This window comes from Protopterus annectens, chromosome 3.part0 (assembly GCF_019279795.1).
Source record: "Protopterus annectens isolate FY-2018-M chromosome 3.part0, PAN1.0, whole genome shotgun sequence".
NCBI classification, from domain to species: Eukaryota; Metazoa; Chordata; order Ceratodontiformes; family Protopteridae; genus Protopterus; species Protopterus annectens.
In genome coordinates this window covers 715,146,469-715,162,376 of record NC_056731.1, presented here as the reverse complement: position 1 = coordinate 715,162,376, position 15,908 = coordinate 715,146,469, and positions in this window count along the sequence as shown.

Here is a 15,908-nt window from a genome sequence, read left to right as displayed (position 1 = left end):
GGATATGCACTTTCCAAATGTCTCTGCTTCCAGTCTGGAGGATATCGACCTCTTAAGACAATGTACCGATTTTCTCAATTTCACTGATAACTAACTAATCCTTAGAGAAACTGAAAGTAAGCTAGATTTATAGTTAAACAATGTCACTGGATGTAAATCTCTTGCATATCTTTACTCTAAATAAAAATCAGGTTGCCAGTAACACACACACACACACACACACACACACACACACACACACACACACACACACACACACACACACACACACACACACACACACACACACCATACCTCTCAAGTGTACCTCACTACGAATAACATACCTCATTTGGGGTCTTAAAAAGTTCATGTTCCTCAAAGTTCCATATTGAAAGAGTGTCACAAATTCAGTGTTAGGAATTTAAGTGAAATCCATGGTAAATACAAAATAATCACATTAATTCATTAAAGGATCTTCTTTATGAGTAAAACCAGCATATTTTAACCATCCTATGACCTTCCTTGTTGAAGTTGTTAGTAAGCCATTAGTATGTGTTCCACATTTTGCCCATTTGTTCCACATTATGAAGGTGAGTGTTCATCATTTTGGAGATGGAAGGTTGAGAGCTATGACACACACACACAAAACATATGCTGAGCACTTAAATGCAATCTTCTTAAATCCCAATGACCACCTAGAAATTCCACCTGCAACAATTATCCTCAGCAAACCCAAACACACACTACTGAAACAATAATCAATGCTACACATATAGTCTGCACACAGTGGAGCAACTACAAAGCCCATAAGACAAGCCAATACACTACCCAATACTCTAGTCATAGGAGATTCAATTTTGAGAAACACTGATGCACCACTCACCATGCTAAACACAGAGAAAATCATGGTCAGTTGCTGAACAGCAGCCACGATCTGCCAAGTCATGCATGCACTCAAGTCACTGGACCACACGTACCAGTATGACTCAGCCATACTCCGTGTGAGTATAAATGACCTGAGATGTATCTCCATGGACTATATGAACACAGACTTTATGGAACTCTCTGTGTGTCCCAGACTAGTAAGACCTTAGCATTGAGCAGTATTCTACCTTCACCATGGATGATCTCACAATATGAACAGAAAATGATTGACTTTAATAAGTGACTTAGCTTCTGGTGTCATTCTAAGGGTAAAATATTTGTAAACATGGAAGCATAAGGTCAACAGATCACATGGCTTTGCCAAGGACAGTCTACACCTGTCTTCTTTAGGCTTTCAAATATTGGCTAAATTATTGCCCTCCACATACTGTATTTTTTAGGCAATGCCAAACTTGACAAACTTTCCAGCATAGCAAAATCAACCCACGGAAGTCTAAAGGTATTACTGCTAAATGCTGGGAGTTTAAACAAGAAGCTCCATTCCCTCCAAGCTCTCCTCACCTTGCAGAATTCAGATATCTGTGCAGCTACCAAGACATCGTTTAAAGTGGCGGTGAGTACAGGGCTACAATGACTTTCACAAATATAGAATAGCTACTGTGTAGGCAGGAACTAAATGTGAAGGTATCTCAATCTACATTAAAAGCAAACACACCTCAAGGCTGCTCAAACAGGATAATTTCAAATTACTATATGTAAGATCCCATATCATATCCTTACAAGCTATAGGTAATCTTCTATGACCCACAAAAGCCATAGATCAGAATTATATCTACTTAGACCTCCTGGAGACAATGGCCATTCAAACCAATACCATATTCATGGGCAACTTTAGCAACCTCTCTATAAACTGAGAATACTACATGACCCCAAACATGCAGGCTCAGAGAAGCCTGGAATTTGTTAACACAAACACCCTGGATCAAAGAGTCCATATACCCACTGGTGGTATAGTAATACTGGACCTGATACTTACAAATATGGGAGAACACTATTAAGGTAGGACAATAAAGCTGTCCCTTCAAAATAAAAAATCAGTCTTGTGACCCTAGCAAACACTGTAATAGTTAAGAACTATTCTAAAGCAAACTTTCTATCATTAAATTCTAAGCCCCTCTAAACCCATAGAGCACAGCAGTCTGTGCAGATTTGTTCAGAGACACTGTACAATCTTGTTAATATATGCATAGACACAGATTTGTCTACCAGAAATAAGCCCAGAACAAACTCAAAAAAGTCGCCATGATAGAATCCTAACATAAAGAGGTTGTGCAACAAAATGGAAAAAATGATACCTAAAATGAGGAAGTGCAACAACCAGCAGGATAAAAGCTCTCTCATCAAGCTAAACAAGACTACTAAGAGGGCAGATCAAATCTACCAAAGCCAATTCTGAAGTAAGGTTAGCCTCCCAGGCCAAGGACATCACAAGGCTTTCTTTAGCTATGTCCAAAACCTCAAAGGCCGTATACAACAGTGTAAAGAACTGTTTATTAATGAAGTCACATTCATAGAGCCAGATGATGTAGTAAATCTGCTGGATAACAAATTCAGATCCAATTTTAACCCCGCCCCTCCTAGCTGCTGCTCAGGAAATACCATCCAACATAAACCCCCAACTATCTCTTGGGAGCAGATCTTCAACACAATCTAAAAGCCCAGGAATACCACATTGATGGACCCCGATAATATCCCGCAATGCCTCCTAAGAAAACCAAAACATGACCTGTGAGGACTACTGGAGTCACCAACCATAGCATCCAGACAGGATTTATGCAATTAAAATGAAGGACTGCATCAGTCATCCCTCTGCACAAGGGTGGCCCATCAATGGACCCTGGAGCCTGGCAACTAGAAACTCAAAGGTCTGACTAGTCTCACATACAAAGCCATGGAAAGAATTATCATGGAAATAATAAATAATGACATAGAAAATCTTCAGCCACTGAATCCAACCCAATTTGGCTTTTTCAAGGGTGGATCATGCCTACTCAACCTGGTGGACTTCTCTGAAAAGGTCACCAAAGCAATGGATGAGGGAAAAGTGCTCCATACCACCTACCATGACCTGCCTAAGGCATCTAATACAACACTCCCCTTAGGCATTGTAAACAAACTCATGTATTTAGGTATAAACCCTTGTTATGCACTGGATAACCATCTGGCTCTGAGATAGACCCCAGGAAGTTAGGATATGGGAGACTACCATCACCACAAACAGCCTGGTCACTACAGGAGTCCCTCAGGTGTCTGTGCTGGGTCTGCTCCTTTTTGGCACTTATTTCTCAGAGGTCAAGGCCACTGTCAAAGGCATCTGGCTGACCAAGTCTACAGATGATTGCAAACTAGGAGCAGTTACAGAATTCCCCATAGTCACTAACATCCTACAGGAAGGACTAACTCAGATGAACAACTGGTCTCAAAGTCATGGCTAAAAACTCAGTGCCAAGAAATGCATAATAGTACCCTTTGTAAAGTCAGCCACCCTAGGAGACCAACCCAATAATACACTCAAGAGTAGGCCTAATAGTCAGGGATTTGGGGATCTATGTAGGTAGTAACCTGGCTTTCGACCAAAATGTGTCTAAGGTAGTAAGGAAATCATTATGTTGCTCAACTTATAAGCAATGGCATTTCATCTAGGACTAAGGTCATCTTTCCTCTGTATTCAGCCTTCATCAGACCCCATCACCGAGTACAAACCCCGCTTTGTTATGTACTTGTCCAGGCACATGCAGCAACTGGAATGACCAAAGAGGTTCTTCACAAAAAGAATGCAGGGCATTAACAACATATTCTTTGCAGATCACTTCAAATCCCAGTCTGTTTAATCTCCTTCCTACAGACTGTTGACAGGCAATCTATACCTGGTATATAAGGCATCCATGGATCCCATTCTGATGGACTTCTTGCATGAGTGCAAAACCAACAGTTTCAGAACTTGCTCTAGGAACTTAAACTTTGCTATTGACATAATAGGATACACTGGAGGGACAGGTACATATCTCAGAGAATTTCCCTGCTCTGGAACATTCTTATGTGAAGCAGAGCTCTTCACTAGCCTTGTTCAACTGTAATCAGGACTAGTGGATGAGAAATCATAAATTCACCCTGGTCTAGGAACCTTGTCTCTAATGGACAGGAACAGCCTGTAATTCATACTCTAGCTTGCATACATCCCTTAAAATAACTTACATACACCCCTTAAAATAACCTCTAAGGTATAAAACTTGCAAGATATGTTTGGGATGCAAACTAGATTCCTAAAGGTCCCAGTGGTCATTAGCCTAGAAAACTCTATGAATATATAAAGATAATACAGCAAATATAACTGTTCACAGTAATGCAGCAAAACAGCATTCAAGGATTACTATTTTGTAATGCTGCTATTGTACAGCTATCACAAAATTACAGCACAACAGTGCACTGAAACCACATATTTTTTCAGAAGCTGAATTATTCAGCAAGCTTATCATACTTTCAAGTACAAGTCAGTACAGTGTTATTAACAGTCGAAGCCACGGTGGTGCAGCGGTAGCATTGTCACCTCACAGCAAGAGGTTCTCCCGTTTGATTCTCGGCTGGAGCGCCATCTGTGTGGAGTCTGCATGTCCTCCCTGTGGTCGAGTGGTGTTGGAAAGGCATACATAAATGGGCGTGCCTTCGTTGAAGGTCGGGCGTCGAGCTGGCATCTCAGCACCATAAAAATCTACTGCCAGTCATTAGCGGACCGGAGTTCCATTGTGGCAACCCCTAACAGGGAAAAGCTAAAAGAACAACATTTCAGTACATTTCAAAAATGACTGAAACAAAGGCAACCAACAGAAGTGCAAGAAGGAACAGCAGAAGTAATATTTTTTTTACTTCAGTACAATTTAAGTAATATTGGTACTGTTTTACACAAATACACAATGGTCAAGCAGTATGAGGCCATGTATTTTCAAACAGAAATGATTTGACAATCTCATGGAATTGGGCTGTGCTGTGTTAGTAGTATCAATAATCTCATTTATATATGTCCAATCAATGGTTATTAACTAAAAATACTTTTAGTTCCCCAATTCCAGTCTACTCCTGTATATACACACAAACATACATACATAGGGTATATATTTACACATATACATATTACTTAAGATGTGAGTGTAAATCATTACAGAAAGAGGTTGTTTGGTTGGATAATTGAGTAGAATAGTTAGCCTGAATCTCTAAAGCAATCACATTTTTTTAACATTCATGAGGTGGACCTCGAGGGATTTCTTGAACTTTTGTACCTGTTCAGTTTTTCCTTATCTTTTCAGGATTATTATTCTAGTTTACTTGTACAGTTTTTGAAAATGATTTTTCACAGGATGTTAGTATGAATGGCAGACACTATCCACCTCTGATATCTGATGCTCCATTAATTTGGGATGAGAGCAGTATCTTACCTGTAGAATTTTATATGCAAGTGTGTTGGGGAGCCATGATGTCTAGCTGTTACAGCAAGTCCCCTATTTTTATTCATTGTAATGCAATGGTATTCTCTATTGCTAGCTGAGTTAATAAACCTAAGAATCTTGTTTTCTGATGTTTGAATTAGTCCATTATACTGAGCAAAGTGAAGTGCTATATATGGGAGGTCATAATACTAGCAAGCAATACTTTTATGTCTGTGACATACCTAGCTTAACTAGTAATCAAATATTTTGTTGAACATTTTAAGCTAACATTTTGTTAACTTGGGATTCAGTATGAGAGATGAAGTATACCTAAATATTTTTCTTGTGTGGTCCAAGTAAAGAGCATTCCTGCAAGGTCAGTAAATTTTTGGGGGATATTCCTCGGGTCTTCTGTTTTTCCACAGGTATCTGATGATCTTCAAGTTATTTGTTTGAGACATAGATGTCTTTACATCATTGTTGCAGTATTCCACATAGACGGGATCTCCAGCCCACGGCAGCCTGACACTCAGCCAGTATGCAAAAGCCTAAAGATCTTGCATGCACTGTATGTCACATCTATGCGCCCCACAAAGAACACAGGGCATAAAAAGGGCATATGGACGCACCTACTCAGAACTTCTTTAGTGCCTGTTTGAACACTATTTTTTGAAAGTTGGTCTGAATGCCTTGTTACTGTACTGAATATTTAACACCACCAGATAAGAGCCTGTTGGGGTTGTTTTTTTTTTTTCTTGGTCTTGTATTTTATGTTGCTAACTAGAGTTTGTGTCATTCAAGAAGGGAAAATATCAGTGTGGCAAGCAGATTCTCCATAAGGATCATCACGAACAGTGCCTTTTTTATTTGGGTGTTTCCCACAACCATACCTCTTGTAGTATCTGTAAGGCATATGTGCCTAAAACAGTCAAATGCCATTGTCTTCCCTAGCCATTTATCTTGAAAACCAATGGCTTAAACATTTAGCCCAAGGTATAGGCTTTCCACCTATCCAGTATTTTTCTGGGCTATCCGGAGATCAGAATGATTCTCTGGTAGTCTGTAAAGTACTGTGCAAACTCCAATATTCTATGTAGAATCATGGTCAGAATGCTGCAGTTTGTTAAAAAGCAACCTCTGTCCTTTAAAAAAAATAACTAAAAATCATCACTAAAGCAATGTGGTGGAGTCTGAGATACTCCACAACAAAGAAAAAAAAAAAACACATTACGTAGATTAGGCATGTGACAATGGACTAATAGGCACATTCCGCCTAATGACGTATTTGTTTAAGTCATAAAATGGGTGTGGTTGTGGGCAGAGATGGGATGGGCTTTGGTGGGGTTATGGGCAGAGCAGGGGTGGTGGCTTTGGTCCAGTTTTCAACATCACAAGAGGTGGCAACTCTACCAATGTAACATGGAAGAATCCTTTAACCCTGAGATACTTCCTCTAGGTAAGAAGTAGGCCAAGAAGTTTCAGCCAGATTCTTTAGCTGTTTAGCCTCCATCAGATGTTCCTCTAGAAGCAGATAATAGCTCTATAGGTCATTGGGCATCTATGTTGGGAGTCCTCTTCCACAACCCTGTCGGAGGTCGGCATGGATCAGTCTTTTCATACATCCTCTTGAGGCTTTGCAGCTGTCTGCACCAAACATCGATGGGGAACCACTGTTTATTATCTTGGAGGGTCCTTGAGGGATTCTACAGATACTGGTTGTGAAGGAAGTTCTGGGTTCTCTTATCAAATCTCACCAGGGGTTGGAACCTCTTGTTAGGGCTGTTCTGCCTTCTAAGAAAAAACAAAAACTGAAGCATGTTTTGGTCCATCCTAAGGCTCCTCAAAGGGAATCTCAACAGTTTACTCAGGGATTGTTTTCTGCCTTAATGGTTCTAAAGTCTCCTCAAGGGGTTTTGGTACTTGCTCCTGCTTGGTCCTCTACCCCAAGGCTTAGAGAACCAGATTCCTTGGATGAGAATTCAATGTCTGATGAGGGGTCTTTGCCCTACTCTTCACAGATACCTTCACCTTTGGCTTATGGTTCTGAAGAAGAGGAGTCTGTTAGCCATGAGTCTTCTTTTGAGGAATTGTCCTTTGGGGATACAATTGTTAGGATGATGGAATTTTTTATGTGGGACTCTTCTCAAGTGTCTGATACTTTCAGATATTAAGAGTTGTTTCAAGTGAATACTCCTAAACCATTGGCCATTCTTCTTGTAATTGCTGCCTTGTTAGATGCTTTCATTGCTGCTTCCAAATCACCCGATTCTCAGCCTCCTGCTCCTAAAAACCTGTTCCTGAGGATTGTCATTTTTTTATTTAAATGTTCTTCTGATCCTGCTATGGTATCAGTCTCTTCTAGCAAACCTTCTAAACTTTTGCTATCTTCCAAAGGTTTGCCTTCTGATAAAGATAGTAGGGTTATGAAGAGGACTGGTAAGAAAGTTTATACTGCTTCTACTTTGGCCTTTAAGACTATTAATTATTAGACCCACATGACTACATATGCACTGGCCTTGATTGCTCAGGGCTGTCAGGTTATCAGTGACCATGCTGATTTTCTAGCCAAATCCTCTGTTTTATCTATCTTTTTTGGTTCTGCATCTCACGTGTCTTGCCGCTCTATTAAGTGAAGCTATGATGCTTTTAGGGCTGCAGCTTTTGGGTCTATCACAAGGTGTTATTACTGGCTTTGTCTCCAGGCTCTGCCTGAGGACATTAAAGCCAAGTTGTTGGATATTAAACATCTTTTTGGGACTACTGCTTTTTCTCTCATTTCTAAGTTCCACAGGAATTATCCTTCTAGGTCTGTTTTTGTTCGCAGGCAATCCCACCAGACCTCCAAAGGTAGGAAGGGCGGAAGGCAGGCCCCTTCTGCTAAGGCTTCTCATATTTCTGTGGCCCAGAAGCCTCCTTTATCTGATAAGCCTGCTTCTCTTTGACAATTAGCCTCCTCCTCCTTTTAGACCAGGTTCCTTTGTCCCTTTGTCTATCAAATTGGCATCTCATCACTTCGGACTCTTGGATTCTATCATCCGTCAAGGTTACCTCATGGTATGGAAATCTCTCCTACCTTTTTCAGGGATTCCTACACCTCCTAAAGTAACTTCATTTCTTGTAGGTTCTAGGTTCCATGGTTAATGAAGGAACCATTCAACCTGCCCCCCTTCCCAAGTAGGAATGGGTTTTTATTCCAGGATGTTCCTGCTTCCTTGAATGGAAGGTACTTGCAGACCTATATTGGATCTTTCCCGGCGCAACACATTTCTCAAGGTCCCTTCTTTTCAGATGCTTACTCTTTAAGCTCCGTTTCCACTTTTATTACTCCAATATTTTCTGGTGTCCTTTGATCTGAAAGATGCTTACCTTCATATCCCTATTCACCATCTTTACAGGAAGTTTTTAAGTTTTTCTGTGTCTTCCTCTCATTTTCTGTTCTCTGCTTTGCCCTTTAGCTTCTCTACTACCCCAAGGGTATTCACAAAATGCCTAGCTTCTGTGATTACCTTCTGCAGGCTCTAAGGCATTCTGATTTTTCTTTATCTAGATGACCTGTTGCTTCAGAAACCTTCTTCCAGTCATTTGTTACAGGATTTGCAGTTCACTATCTCTCTTATTCAAACTATAGAGTTTACTATCAACTTCCAAAATTCTGTCCTGACTCACTCTCAGGATCATGTGTATCGGAGATGCAGGATTCAGACAATGACAATAATGGCCTCTCTTCTGCCTCCAAAGGTATTGTCACTGAAACGTTATTTCAGTCTCTTCTTCCAGTCGTATCAGACAGGGAGTTTCCTTGGGCCCTGGAATTCATGACCTTTTCTATTCCAATGTTTCCTCCTGCCAGACTGCACATGTGGAAGCTTTAATGGTACCTCAAGTCAGTTTGGCTGCAACACTGTCACCCTCTGGACTTCAGTGTACCTCTCCTTCCCTGTCTCAAGAAGGAATTTGAGTGGTGGATTCAGTAGATTGCTCTCAACCCAGGCCTGTTATTTCAGCTTCCAGTCCCCTCTCAAGAGCTGTTCACCGATGACTCTGACATGGGGTGGAGGGCTTCTCTTGGTCACCTGAAAGCTCAGGGCCTCACCATTAGAAGTTAGACCATATCAACATCAGAGATGTGGGCTCCGATCCTGGGCCTTTAGGCTTTTCACTCCATGTTCTCTCCAGGCACCATGAAGGTGCACATAGACAACACTACAGTGAAGTGGCATGTCAACAAGCACAGGGGCAGAAAATCTTATCTCCTCTGCAGGATGGTTCTTCATGCCTGGGAAGTGGGTTGTCACTTATCAGTTAACTCTTCAAGCAGTATAAATTCCTTCACAGCACAAGCTAGTGGCAGACTCTCTGAGCAGGTTCATACACAGGCTCATGAATGGGTACATAACTGAGATGTGTTTCTGGACATTGTCCATTGATGGGGTATTCCTCAGGTAGATCTTTTTGCCTGCCCTCTGAACAAGCAGCTTCCTTTCTTCTGTTCCAGAATGCCATGTCATCTGGCATGGAAGATGGACGGCCTTTTTTTTCTGTGGAAGGGAATGTTTCTTTATGCTTTTCCTCCTCTTCCTCTACTTCCAACAGTCTGACAAAATATTCACCTGGACTCTCCAAAATTCTTGCTAGTGACTCCCTTTTGGCCAAGACAGCATTGGTTCTGCATCTTAATGCATCTGGACAGGTGTAATCACCACAAGTTACCTCACTGGTTGGATCTCCTCATACAGAACAAGAGGTCTCTCATCCATCCTCACTTGTCCACTCTGCTGCTGAAACTGTAGATGATAGGATTTTGATCCTTTTCAGGCACCTCTTTTCTGAGAACATATTCAAAGTTTTACAGGAGGCAAGGAAACCCTCAACTTGAAAATTTTATATGTCCAAATGGAAAAGATTCTGGGTCTAGTCCCATGCTCCTAACCAGGACCCCATTTCAGTGGGAGGCCCTCTGGTCCTCTGTTATCTGTGTGAGTTGCTGCAGTCTGACCTGGGCAATTCTTCTGTGAAGGCCCATTTGTCAGCCATTTCTGCTTGTCTGCCCTTCAGTCCTCCTCTGACTTTTTGTTTTGGGGTCAAACAATTTCTTAAAGGCGTCCTGCATATTAGGCCTCAGAGAAAACCTATTCCTCCTCCTTGCAGCCTTAATTTTGTATTTGAAATTTTGACTCTGGCACTTTTGAGCCTGCAGATTCTGCTTCTTTGTAACATGGTACCTGGAAGACTGTTTTGTTGCTGGCGCTTACTTCTGCAAGAGGGTTTCTGAGCTCCAAGCCCTTATGGCCATTCCTCCTTTTTTGTTTTTTCATACTAATCCTTCTTTTATGCCCAAAGTAATAAACAAGTTGTCCTTGAATCAGTCGGTACAACTCCCTTCTTTTTTCCTTTATCCTCAGTCTGCTAGTGAGAGAGTCCTGCATACCTTGGATTTGCACAGACACTTCAGGTACTATTTATATAAAACTAAGACTATTCGTAAGTCTAATTAGCGTTTTGTTTCCTTTCATCCCAGGTCATTATGATTGTCTTCTTCTAAGCAAACCATCTCCTCCTGGATGTCTAAGAACATTTCCTTGTGTTATTCTTTTTATGACAAATTGGCTACTTCTGTCAGACCTCATTCCACTAGGGCTTTGCCTCTTATGGTGCCTTCTTCAAGGGGTTGGACACCAATTCCATCCTTGAAGCAGCTACTTGGTTGTCTGTCCATACCTTTACTAAACACAAGTTAGATATGTTTTTTAGGATTAGAGCTAGCTTTGCTGAAACCATTTTATGTGGGTGTATTGAGGGCACTTCTCAGCTTACCACCTCCCAATCTGTTTCTTGAGCTTTTTTACTCTCCCTTCCATGTGGAATACTGCAACAGTGATATAGAAGGACACAGAACAGTTGAGTAAAATCTTGTCATAAACAGCAGATGTAGTTCTCTTCACTGTTGCAGTATTTGCTCCCCCCCCCTTCAACCTCCTCTTGTTCTGCATTTTTTTTCCCTTCTGGATGTGCAAGAATTCCTTTGCCCTATGGAGACTGTTCTCTTCTGGGTAGTTGCATCTGTACGTCCATTTTATGACGTACATTCTATGTGGGAAGCATAGATGTGATGTATGGTGCATACAACATCATTAGGCTTTTGCATACTAACCAAGTCAGGCTGCCCTGGGTGGGAGATCCCTTCTATGTGGAATGCTTAAACAGTGAACAGAAGGAAATCTACCATTATGGTAAGATTTTACACAACTGTACTTTCACACTGCTCTCAACTGAGGATTCTTGACATCATTGTTGAGAACACATAAGGGTTATGACTGGGGAGATAAGATCATAGTTCTTGGTGGTGAATGGAGCTTTATCTGCTTCATGTGCACTACCAGTCACAGAAAAAAAGTGGAGAAGGGCATAATGGTTGATAGCACTGAAAGCTGTGAAATACATTACAATGTCATAGACAGGGGACAGAAGCAACACCCCTCTAAAGAAACAACAGCTTTGAAAGCTGTTGGATATTTTGCTCTGCCTCACTTTTTGTACTCTTCACATTCTTGATCTGCTTTTTATAGGCACAGACTGCCTAGTACAGCACAAGACATACAGAACATTTTGCTAAGTATACTTCACTCTACAGTCTCCCTTTTCATGAGTACATGTCAAGCCGCGGTGGTGAAGCGGTAGCATTGTCGCCTCACAGCAAGAGGTTCTCCCATTCGATTCTTGGCTGGAGCGCCTTTTGTGTGGAGTCTGCATGTCCTCCCCACGGTTGAGTAGCGTTCGAAAGACATGCGTGAATGGGCATGCCTTTGCTGAAGGTTGGGCATTGAGCTGGCACCTCGGCACCCTAAAAATCTACTGCTAATCATTAGCGGACCAGAGTTCTGCTGTGGCGACCCCTAACCGGGAAAAGCCAGAAGAAGAACAAAAACAAGACTCCCAGAGTGAACAAGCTGCAATACTGGCTGCTCATTGTATTAACTTCCTTTTCACAGGCACATACTGCCCTTTACACCCCCTCCCATGCAAACTGTCTGCCATGCACTTCACTTTATAACTTCCCTTTTTACATCTGCAAAATACCATTTTAGATGCAGGGTGAACAAGCTGATCTGCTGTGTTCTCAGGTTTACAGTTGCACCCACCTACTTTGTCTCCTGCTGTTCTAGCTGCCGTGCTTGGTACAGGACTACCAAGAGCAGTGCACTAAAGCCAAAGATCAGTATGCCATACATGTATTGAGAAAGTGCTGCCAACTCCATAATTCTGACTATGAATCACGGGCTGTCAGCATTGTAAGAAAAGTAGCAGGTGCTTCTGAATTTGGCTGCCTGATATTTGTAATCTTTAGAAGTCTTTCTTATACATGAAGCCTGCATACCTTTGCTCTAAATTCAGATTTGTTATGCTAGCCTAAAGAAAATAAAGCCCTGAAGGAACCTGCGCTAAAAAAGAAAACAATGGGATTGTTAGTCAGCTGTGAGCTTGCCAAAGGCAAAACGTGTAGGTATGCTTCTCTTTCCGACCAAATTAGAATTTTTAAGGCATCCAGCAAACATAATAAGACTGGTGAGTATCACTATAATTTCATGAGGTAGGTTAATGACAATGCATTCTGACATTTTAAACAGAAAATGCCATTATCAAGAGGATATGGAATATACACCTTAGCCTTAACAACAAGGCTAACACACCCTACACACCAGACACCAAGGCTAACAAATCCTACACCAGCTGAATTCCGCTTTATTTACAATTGCTGATGTAAGTGATTTCATTTATGAGCCTTCAGTTTCACCATGCATTGTTTTTGATTTGATTATGTAACAAAAGGTGCCAAGACATCTAGTTTCTCTTCTGAATAACAGGTGATTTAGCAGTGTTCGTGTAGAAAAAAAGGAGTATTTATATTCAAAGAACTGTGCTCCCTTCAGAAAATATATTTATTTAGTTTTGTTAACTAGCTATAGTCCAGAGTCTCAAAGTCTCCTTAAAGGGGAATATGTCTGCTGAAAAGCTTGCCTAAAGGGGAAGACCTTTGCTGAAACCTTGCTAAGAGAAACCTAAAAGTAGTTCAGAATAGTTAATCAACCAAAACAATTGTGGCAGTTGTACATTCAGTATATGGTTTATAGATGATAACTTCATTGTTCCTTCACAGAGAAAGCAATTTCCTGTTTTGTCAAGAATTGTGCTGTGGATTTTATTAATCTGATGTTTGTACTTTGCTCTGCGACATTTTGCATTAGTTTCACACAGACATTTGGAAGAACAGGCTGCATCTTCTTAAAAATAAATATGGAAACATGTTTAACTTGCTTGTATGTCAAATTTGTATGCATGTGCATCTATAAGTGTGTACCTGCAGACCAGTTTATTTACTAGCTCACACTTTCCTTAAATGTTTTATATCACTAATACAAGCAAATATTAGTGTGGTCTGCACCTGCACATAGTAACTTTATGAATGTTCCTACTTCCGGACTACATTATTGTTACTATAACACAGTATGCTTCAAACAATATAATTTGGAGGTTTACTCATCAGGTCTCTTCTGAAAACTGTCTGGCTCAACAGGGTTAACAAAATATAATTAATTGGCTGGTTGGTTGAGCGACTGACTGGTCAAAAATAAAATGCCATGCCTACACAAACTTGTATAGCTAAGACAGCTACACGCACAGAGTAACTACTTAACAAATAAGCAGCTAGCTAACTGAACTACAAAACAGCAAGCACAAAAGACTTTATAGAAGAAAGATTCTACACTCTGTAGGACCACTAGGCTAACGCTAGGTTCAGTTACAGGACAGTTTTATTGTTCTTTCATCATGTACAAACCCATCAGGTTTATTTGGGATAGCAGACAGGGAATCAGGCATCTGACAGAGAAAGATGAAGACTCTAAGGAAGGAATATAATCAGGAACTGCATAACAAACACACCCCAGATTTCAGCATATTTACATGTTTATTTTGCAGAGAATAACTTCCAAGAACATCACTCACAATGTTCTCACTGTCAGTTCTATGATCTTTCTTTATGACACATGGTCTGTAAAAAGCTCAAATAAAGAGATTTCTCCTCCTCATAATCAAAGTCTAGGCCAACTAGGGGGAATCGACTGGGTCTCAACTTCTTTCACAGTAGACAAGTGGATGTTCTTTTTAATGCTTTTTATTTACAACAGTCAGTAAATGTGGAAAGTGGTAAAGGGACTGCTGAAGCTTAACTCACGTTTAGCAAAATAGCCCTGAGCAAATTTAGAACAGCAGAAGGTCATGCTCATGGTATGGGTATCAATGCCTGATCCCCACATTCCAAAAGAGTCGAGAGGGGTGTTCAGTCTGTACAGCAGTCAAAACAGAAAGTTGTGCCTAGCCCTCTGGTGTCTTTGGACTGCCCGGTCATAATAGCAGGAAGTCTCCTAGTCTAGTGGAGGAGTGGTAGATAAGAAGCTAAGAGATTACTTGGAGCCAGAATGAAAACTTGACAAATCTAAAATGCTACAACAGACAGCTGGTGACCAATGTCTAGGGTTAGGATCTTCCTTAGTTAGTTTCTAAAGTTCTAGCATCATACACAATTTTAATTACCATACTTTAATACTGAAGCAGCTAAAGGACTGAAAAGAATAAGGGGACCAGACCAGACATCATCAGACTGTAGGAAAACAGAAAGAATCATATCTCCAGCAGCAACAGCAGGAAGACTTTTTTTAACAGGTTTAAGCATAACAGTAATTGGCCTCTGCTGCTCTGAAATGTCTGATGGTACTATGATTCTTTCTTTATTTACTACTTACTTACTTATTGATTTTTATGACTTGAAGACTCCCTGTGATTCTTGTTTTGTAGTTTCAATTTTCTACATGATTAGACATTCTTACATTCTCATAAGGCTGTAAAAAGTGGACTTCAACACAAACACCTTGGAAAAGAGTTCACTCCTATCACAGAATCAAACATATTGGACCTAGTACTCAACATGGGAGAGCACTGCACCCCTACCACCTCATATCATGTTCTCACTGATGAAGTTGGACCACAAAGCTATCTCACTCAAAATAAAATTTAAATTGGAAAACCCAACTAAACCTGTAACAGCTAGGAACCATATTAAAAGTAAACTACATCCTATTAAGTGACAGTTTGTCAAATGTAATGGCTACCCTGAGAACAGAGCTACCTATGCAGAATTATTTACAGAAACCATGTACAAACATGTAAATGGCTACATTGAGGTTGCCGTACCTACTGGAAGTAAAACCCAGATCTAACACTAAAAACAAATTACACTGGTGGATTCTCATCATAACAGGCTATATAACAAAACAAAAAAAAAGTCAAGACTACAATCAGAAAAAGCAACTCTCACAGGGACAAGAGATCTATGATTCAACTAAATAAGAAACTAAGATGTCTAAGTCCAGCAAGGCTAGTTATGAGATCAGACAGCCTCCCAGGCTAAAGACAATCACAAGGCCTTCTTCAGCTATATCAGGAATCTTCAAGAATTGGTGGTAAGACTATGATGACATAACAAATCTACTGGCTGATAAATTT